Here is a 9,775-nt window from a genome sequence, read left to right as displayed (position 1 = left end):
TTCTTATGTTTGAATATAGTGTTTGTTATGGACAAATCATTGTTAGGCAATAACTAAACACCACTCTAGTTGAGATCTGGCAGGCCATTCCTCCTAATCACACACCTCCAGGCCACACTGTCATTACCCACATGTGTACTGAAGTCCCCCTGGAGTACAATGGAGTCCCCTGCTGCCCAGCAGGGGCACTTGATTATGTGTTGTTGTCTGGTCATGTAAATAAGACAAAGGGCTTTTAACAGCCAAAAACAGAGACAAAAAATGTTACAAGCCAGATAAAATCATAGGTAATATTGCTGATTTCTATATAAATAAAAAACTGCTTTAGGCACATGCCACATCATGTTAATGCATTAGATTGTTAGAACATATCACCAGTGTTTTAAAACAGGGTTATTTCTCACTATTATTTTAAAGCATGTTGGTTTTTTGTTTTTTATTGATTTGTTTGTTTGTTTGTTTGTTTGTTTGTTTGTTTGTTTGTTTGTTTTGGGGGTGGTATAAAAGTGAGTCAGTAAGATTATGAACCTCTTTAAATCTAAAAAAAAAATGTAATTTCAATCTTGCAGGTGTCTCTCTTTGTGAACCATTAATGGTATATACCAATTTATTTATGTCAGCAACAGGATGATGTTTGAATCTTAAGTGGAAGGTGTGGTACAGTGTAAAACCTAAAATAATCAGGGCAATTCCAGGTAAAAAAAAAAAGAGTAAAATTCTTCTTGTTCTCTATTTCTCTATTTCATGTTTGCACAAAATGTCAGCTGCATGAATTCTTGAGTTTTTATCAAAAGTGCTGGTGAATATTTCTTAAGCAGTTCAAGACATCTCAAGTTCATAGACAATGAGACAGGTATGTTTAGCTTCCATAAAGAAAGACATAAAAAGTGAAATAACAATGCCTCTTGTCATGGCTGCCATAGACGTGCTGGAAAAACAAATTAAATGCAGTAAGAGGCTTCCCCCTCCCTTATGTTTCAAGAGAAAACAAATCAAATCACAGCCAAGTGACACTTCATCAAGCGTTTCCTTCATCACTGCCTGATTAAAGTCCTGTCAGGAAATGTGCCAGTGTGCAAATGCATACTACAGCTGCTGATCAGATTTGGAGAACTGGCAGTCACAATCTTTAGAATGATGTGTTTTCCCATGAAAGCGAAAGAAAGTGTGACTGCTTGGAAGGTGCCTTCCAAATGACCAAGAATCAAGAGATAAAAGAAACGATTTTTTTTTTTAAAGAGGCTTATCCCAATCTAAATCTTTTTACCTGTCTGGAAGCAACAAGCTCCAAAAGGAACTTAAAACCAGACCACTCAGCCTCTGTAACAGGATTTAGGTTTTGTGGTTTCATGATGTCAGTTTTTAAGACTTTATCAGTTGACAGTTTCAGGTTCCTGGAAGGCCAGCAGCCTTGGTATAAGAGCCTGGTGAGAGCTGCTTAGGATGATAGAAGCACGAGGAAAGTAACTACACATTATTGCAAATGAAGCTCCATGACACAGAGGTCTTTGATGTAGTATAGCAATCATTGGAAGTTTAACATCATTCTGTTGGTGGTTTTCATGGGTGTTAATGACTGTACAGAGTACGAGGACGACCAGTTTTATCTTTTAGCACTTACTTTATCTCATGAAAAAGAGGCTCCAATTTTTGAGCAACATATTTTTGATTCTATATTGTTGAACAGCCGAGAAGAAGCAATAATCTGCCCAGAGTAAAATGGCAGCGGGGAAAATGCAGCACAGTGCAGCACAAGCAGTATGCCATGGCATAAATGATGAGCACTGTTGATCCCAGTCAGTGATCAGAGGTTTAAGGTCAGTGTCAGCCTGCCTCATGAACAAATCAATGATTCTTTAAGATTCAGTCTTCACTGAATAAACTGTGTCCAAGTTCCTGAGTTTAAAAAAAACCTGTAAGTCTGTATTAACTGGGAATCATCCAACGTGGCTTTCCTAGCACCTCAGCTCAAACTCAGTAACATAACCCCCAAATCACCAAAACACGTGTAATGACTATGCAACAGTTTCCTCTTTAACTTAATACAGTTTTTGGAAGATTAGTTTTTGAGTTTATGTATTGTTGGGTGATGAAAGAAAGCGTTAGGCCAGCCAACACTTGGCTGTGAATTACCTGTGAATTGTAATGTGCAAGAAAAACACATTTTGTGATCTAACAAACACATTTCCAACCTCAAAACATTTGCAAAGCCTCTTTTGAATATTTTGCATTGTGCAAAGTTTGCAATGTTGTCTTCTTCTCCCCCTCCTCTTTCACTAATATTAAAACTGCTCCTAAAAGCTGATATCTGAAATTGTGTAAAACAAAGTGAGGTCGCACAGTTGCTCTCACCCGCTTCAGGTGGTAGACTTTACCTCATCTGGCATTCAATATGCAAAAAGTCAACTTTTAAGGTTTATTTTGATTTTTTATTTATTTTTGTTATGACGTGTTTTTCTTTATTCAGTGTACCAGGGAGGTTTTATGCTTTTTTCTCCTCTTTCTTTAGCAAACATAAGCTTCTTTGCTTTATCCATTCAATATGTTTTCCTAGTTCATCTAAGACTTTATGCAGTTTTTCCCTTTCTTCTTTGCATTAGCCTGCAACCATGACGCATTTGCATTGGTAGCCTTTGGAGTCTGCAGAAATGCTGTCATCTTACAAGAATAACACAGGACCAAATTTTTGCATATCTCTGGGGTCTCACTCGCAGTCATAAAATCCACGTAATATAATAACTTTTTATGGGTTTAAATGTCATACTGTAACTAACATAAAATTACATTAACTAAAAATAAAGTATTGTGCTTCCAACCTGTCACACAGTGTGACATTACTCTTTTTCTCATGTTCCTGGGAGATCCTTGTGTTTCTTTATGGAAATTTTCTGATCCCTGTTTTGATTTTATCATTCCTGTACATTGTACATTTTGGTTGTTGTGATATTATTGAGTTATGGTTCCCATGTGGAACTCTTTGTTATTTAAGTGATGAATTTTAGTCTTTATATTATTGGTTTTATTTCCTGCTCAGACTTAATTGTTATCTGAAAGGACAGGGGAAAAAAGGAAGTGAGAGGAGTGAGGTGATTACCTCGGTAGTGAGTGAGAATGAGAACCACTATCAGGGATGAAATGTCCTGTGAATATAGTGAATATAGTGAATACCTCAGGCAGAAGAAACCTGAGAAAGAAGAGTAGCCAGAAGATGAACCATCATGGAAGAATAGGCCCCTGCACAGTATTTACTGCTGGCAGACAAAAGAAATTGATATTGAGAATGCCCCTGAGATGGTCCAGTGCATAACAGCAGATGCTAACAGGTAGGGCAAAATGGCTGGCATAGTACACGGGAGCATCTGTGGCAAGTATCGACTGAAAGTCCCAAGGTCAAAATAGGATATGCCTATTTTGTGGTGGAGAATGACCAACCTAAGATCGCATTGGTCTTCCAGATACAGAAGGACAAACTGGTTAAACAACCTTGGTAGGCGAGTAAAGGAAGAAGGCTATAGTGATAGATGTAGCTATACCAAGTGATAACAACATCAGGAAGAAGCTTGTGAAATACCACAGGCTAACCGAGGAGCTAAAGAAGATGAGGAGGGTGAAGGCAACAGTGGTCCTTTGGTAATATATTCATCTTTTTTATTACTATGGTATACTTTATCCAGGTAAAAAGGACAATAGTTATTTGCATTGTATGATTGCCTCTATGCTCATTAAGTCAATATGCAGTAATAAGTCCAATCTTATGTTACCCCAACTTCTTATGAATGCAAATTATCCAATGAATAACCCTGGGAAAATGATGATTATTGGTTTGGGCAGAGGAATTAGCCCAGAGCAATAGTTGATGATGAAACTGTTACGGAGGGCCAATCTGTTTACAGCAGAACACTGTGTCGTCATTGTTGCAGTAAGTTCAACATAACTGTATAACACGGGGGTGCATCTGCATTGTGTCTGTGTGTGTGGAAAGATAGTGGGTGAGCCACTGTTTACTCATGTTTATTCATAAGCCAGCTGTTGCATTTATGTATAAAAGTCATATCAGTTAATCAACTGTTAGGCAATAAAATTGAAAAAAAAATTAAAACCTTTACATCATGTTGGAAGGAGACAAAACATCACTGCTACAAATTTATGAAGATGTAAAAAAGAAATGACTATGGTAGATGGTAATCAGGAAAGGCATTTTTTCTGCGCTTTTTTGTGGGGAAATAAGGCATTGTAGCTACTGATGAGGACTGCACCTCGAACACGTTTTCAAGGCTTTGACACAACATCTGGTGATGTGTCGTTGATCCACTGTTCTGTAGAAGGGTTGGAGAAATGGAAGCCAGGCACTTAGGATGAAAACACAAAGCAGAGTCTTCTGCGTCAGACAGAAGACTCCTGTCACTGTCCGTGGTGCTGCAATTACTTTGAGAGCTTCTGTCTGAGAGAGACGCTTTCCTCCTCTTCCAGCCCAAGTGCTCAGAGTAATGTTCATATTGTTCATATTGTTATTCAACGGGAATATGTGCCTTCAAAAAGGTTTAAAATGTGTCTTTTCTTACATTAAAATCTGAGAAATGCAACACAAACTGTAACCAGAAAAACAAATAAGTAAAAATAATTTGCATTTACATCTACTCCCGAGCTGGCATTGCTGGGACTAATTCACCAGTCAAGTGCCATTAAAACCATTGTAGAGGAACATGGTGTGATGAGATGACCTGATTAAAAAGCACACCAGTCAAACCTGAAACAATGCAAAAACAATCAAATGCAAAGTATAATTACAATGCTGTCATTTCCCCACAGAGATCAGATTTATTTTTATCTCTTCAGTGGAGTGGAAGCATGAGTGACTTTTAAACCACCAGTTTCATGTTTGCAATGATTCATTTGCTCAGATCAGTTTCCATTCCAATGCATCAGCCAGTTTTGTTTTTTCTTTTTTTAAATAAACATTTTTACAAATAAATTCTTTTCTTGAGTTTTCAGGGGATTCGTAGTTTTTCATGCCAGAAACAAATATGAAAGAAGAATTGATCTGTATAAGGAAATTTACTTCATCATATCTAAAAGCAGCAAAGCTTTCAAGCAGGATTTCTCACCAGGAAGCTTCAAAACTTTGACTCATACCATCATTACTGGTTTTACTTTCATTATTTCTATTCCTCCACCTCTGAGTGTTTTATTCTAGCCCCTCACAGAACACAAAATTGGCCTCAAAATATATATAAATTTGAGTAAAATATCAATGCTTCTACTTATTTTGGGGAAACTTACTGTGTGAATGCTGTCGGTGTTGTACAAGTTCACGCTTTGAGGGAGCCAGATCAAAGTTCAGTTCAAAAGAATTAGATGGAAATTAATTTGTTCACATTCACAGTTCCCAACTGAGTTCACAGTTCCCAAAATGAACTAGTTCATATTAATTTCTTACACTTTTTCAGTGAGCTGCTCTAAGCTATTCTTTTTTCTGTAGAACCACCAACGCAGCCCTCGATCACTGCCACCTCTATAACTTCTTTCCAAAGCCAACAAAAAACAGTGCACATGTTTTATCACTTAAACAAATACACGATAACACATGGCAGCTCAAAACAGACCCGCTTTCAGATGTAATTCAGCTTTATTTATTTCTAATGGTTTTTTCAATCCATCAGCCACATACAGATTTTTGTTCAAGACAAAGAAGACGAACGCCTCACCTCAATTTGAGGTTTCCAATGTGTCAGGTTCACTGTTAATGTTGCTGATGTTCCAAGTTGATATCGACATGAGGTGTTTATATATACACTACCAGTCAAAGTTTAGACACACCTTCTCATTTAATGGTTTTTCTTTATTTTTACTACTTTATACATTGTAGGTACATGCTGAAGATATCGAATATATCAAGTAAGATATATGGAATTATATAGGAAAGAAAAAATTGATAATTAACTCTGAATATGTCTTATATTTTATATTTTAGGCTGTATAAGGACTATTTGACCAAGAAGGAGAGTGATGGGGTGCTGTGCCAGATGGCCTGGCCTCCACAGTCACCTGATCTAAACCCAATCGAGATAGTTCGGGATGAGATGGACTGCAGAGTGAAGGTAAAAGGACCAGCAAGTGCTCTTGTTGGTCCCAGTTCTCTGGTCCCAGTTCTCTTTACTACATAATTCCATATTTGTTCATTCATAGTTTTGCCTTCAGTGAGAATCTACAATGTAAATAGTCACGGAATAAAGACAAACCATTAAATGAGAAGGTGTGTCCAAACTTTGACTGGTAGTGTACTCTCAGGCATCACACTGTTCTTAACACTCATTTTAGCCATTTTACCTTCTGTAAAATGTCAGTGAAAGCAGACATTCTTAGTTTGTGGACATATGATGGCTGTGAGCAGAAGTCTCTCCTTCCTCCTATCCTTTTGTTTGTGAGCAGCAGACAATTAATAAAAATCTGAGTTAAATGGAAGAGAGCTAAAACAGCTTCTTTCAAATAGAAAAATAACTGAGGGGCTCCTCCAAGGCCAGAACAAGATGGCTACGGATTATTTTACAATTATGAATCATGCAAAGATACTCCAGAAGAGTCCAAGAATAAAAATATGGAGGTGAAAATGAGCATTATGGGGCCCTTTAGGGGTGCAAGGACAAGTGAAAGCTGCAGAGTAGAGATTTGCAATAGCATAAAAATGAGTTCAGAGTCAAGCATGTAGCCTTATCTTTGTGACTCATTCCGCCATGAGTATGACTCATTCCAAATTTGAGATGTAAGACGGACCCAAATGCAGCCTGACCAAAGATTATACAGTGTTTTATTCAGCAAGAGCTATTGTACAAGAGCATTGTAACATTACAGTGTAAGTAGGAAAAAGTCATTTCTTCAAAATGTACTTTAAAAAATATTTTTTTTAAAAACTGAGCCTGACCAGAGTGTATGAAGAAGGATGCAGCACATCAAAGCTAAGCCAGAAGCAGATGATTTGTACAGAGCAGTTATGACTGGCAGATCTTTGGCTCTATAGATGAAAAAGCAGTCTTATTCAGACAGGATGAATTATCCATACTTACTGCAGAGTATGAGGTAAATGGTTACAGATTCTATTCATTCTGATTCATTATTAAATTCAAACCAAACTGGGTTTCAGTATGTAAGACATTGCATTACTCAATTTATAAGAGGCATGAGAAAAGATTGGGTCGTATTCCTTCCAGAAAATGTCAAGCAGCAGATTTCAGAGATCAGTCTCAGCTCTGCAGTGACAAGAACTGACTAATCTCATTTATCACATAAAGTATTCCTAAAGTCTTAATTCCCTCTGAGCTACAGAGTAGGTGGGCTTCCTATAACTGATTGTCCTCACTGGGCAGGAAAAAAAGTATTCCCTAATTATGGAACACATAATGGTTATTATGTATTCAAACTATTTAATTATCTAATAACAACCTTTGTAGCGTTAGTAGTTCTTGTTTGTAATTGTCTTTTAAAACATATCTTTAACTTTTAGTTTTAGGCTGATTTCATCAATTCACTTTTTGTATCTATTTCTTTCAGCTATTTGAATTATTTAGCTGTTGATCCTTAATTTAGCCAATTTAGTAAAATAAATATAAAAAGTAAAATACATTTCTTGCATTCCCACTGTATGTGGACATACACATTTCTCAATCTTTAAACAAATCTAAAGAGTAGATAAAGTCTGCAAGCAAAGAAACACTTAAAGAGTTTTTTCCAGAGTTTTGCTTGTGTTTTGATTTGATTGTCAAGAAGAAGGCTTGAATTTTATGACCGTGTATATATAAAACACACTACACTGTATAGTCAGTGCAATTTCTAAAACAAAGCACCGAACATTTCGTCTGTACTGACTAGAGTTCTGACTGGCATGCTGTGCTGTTATGTGCAAATCAAAGAATGCAATTTTCTGTGTTTCTATACAGTAAAAATTGACACTAGCCAGCCTTTGAACCCTCTTGCTGTGAGGCAACATCAACCACCCTATCAGCTACTACCAATTATATGCACATACATTTATACTAAGAAGGCAACAAAAAACTGTAAAGGGTGCAGAGTTTGGGTAAGATCCTATAGGGAGAGTGTAGTGTAGACTGTAACACAGACAGTGAAGTGAAAATGAGTGAGCACTGTAAAAGGAGCCAACTCCAACTATTTTTTTCACCATGACACAAAGTCTGTGTTGCATGTGAACATCATCTTAATCTGGTCCCGCTAATCACTCCATCTAAATTCTAATCAGATCCACTGTTGTAACATAAGCGTCACTTGTATCTATTAGAACAAGAAATATGAATTTTATCTGGAGTGTATGGATTCATGGATGGATGGCTGGACAGATTCATTCCCGTAAACCTGCCTCCACTAAGCTGAGCTGTTAATACAGATAGCACCAGCATAGTTATTGCTGATTGTGTATACAGAGAGAAGGTGCAGTCAGAGTAACCTTTGTTTTTCTCCTCCAACAAAAGCAGATACAGTAAGCAAGAAAAAAAGATCTTAATTCTTGGAACCATCTCAGTCCGTAAGCCTGGACAAAAGGAACAAAGAGAATGATGCAGACAAAGGATTTTTTTTCACAGATAGGTGAGAAATGTTCCAATAATGCAGCAGCTTTGATTAGCAAGACCTTTGTAGTGTCTCAGAGATGCTATCAGTCCTGCTAAAGTGGAGACAAAGATCCAATATTGTACTCGCATGGGATCTCAGGAAGAAGAAAACACACACTGTTGGGCTTTATAAGGTAGGAGATGGTGTTTACGTGTGCGTGTGCTTGTGCTTACAGTTTGCATGAAAGCATACAAGAGCAGGGTTGTGTTTGTCGTGAACCTTTATATATACATTGTAGAATTATACATTGCTCTGCAATAACATCTAAGTCTCTGATATTGACCTTTTTTAGCCTGATATGTGCTCGTTATGACCTCCTTGGCATCCGTGCGTCAAGTTTCCACAGTTTTGCTTTTTAAAAGGAGCCAAAGAAGGTGTGACCTTCAAGGCTTGCTTTAAGTGATGTGCAGGTGATAAGTGCAGTTCCTTTGGTTTATCAAGCAGCTGTGATGGGCCCCCATGGAGGCAGTATAATGAAAGGGTGACATTTGAAACCTTTATAGGCCTAATCACTACTGGCCCAATAAGACAGATAATGCATGTTTCTGACTGGCCTTTACTGCTGCAGACATCATTTATCCCAGCATGGCATGTTTACTGTTGCATCCATTTTATTTTTATTGCCTATGATGAGTTTACAGTCTAGTGTGTGAGACTTATTAGAAGGCTGAATTTCACAAAATTTCGTGTCTGTTCCGGAAAGCAGCTCTCCTCTAGACATTTTCACATATCTTTAGTGTTTGCCATCCTTTTTATGTAGTATTCATGAAGATGAAGGCAAAATTTTAATTTGCTGCTGTCATATTGAAAAATAACCTCCTTTTTTTACAGTATGGTAATTTCAGTCGAGCTACACTCAATGCATCACAACTGGACTTGGTCTTGATTTGCATCCTTTCTTCCATTACTGATGAAATCCTCCCTCTAAGGCAGCTTTTCAACCTTTGAATTAATGCACCCTATGCAGTGCCTCTTCTCAGCAGGTTCAGATCATCAGACTCAGGGGTAGTGCTTGTGCAGTCTGCCAATCTGTCTCAGCATAATCATTACTCTGCCAATGAGAACTTTTGTATGATTTTCTTTTAGTTCTTTAATAACTATTTACTGTCTTGACAGGAGCAATTATTGGGAATATGGTAAATGGTAAAATGGTAAATGG

Source organism: Mchenga conophoros, linkage group LG12 (assembly GCF_057382185.1).
Source record: "Mchenga conophoros isolate Kocher_MC1m ecotype Shallow Benthic linkage group LG12, M_conophoros_male_GT1.1, whole genome shotgun sequence".
Lineage (NCBI taxonomy): Eukaryota > Metazoa > Chordata > Actinopteri > Cichliformes > Cichlidae > Mchenga > Mchenga conophoros.
This window is presented reverse-complemented; position numbering follows the sequence as displayed.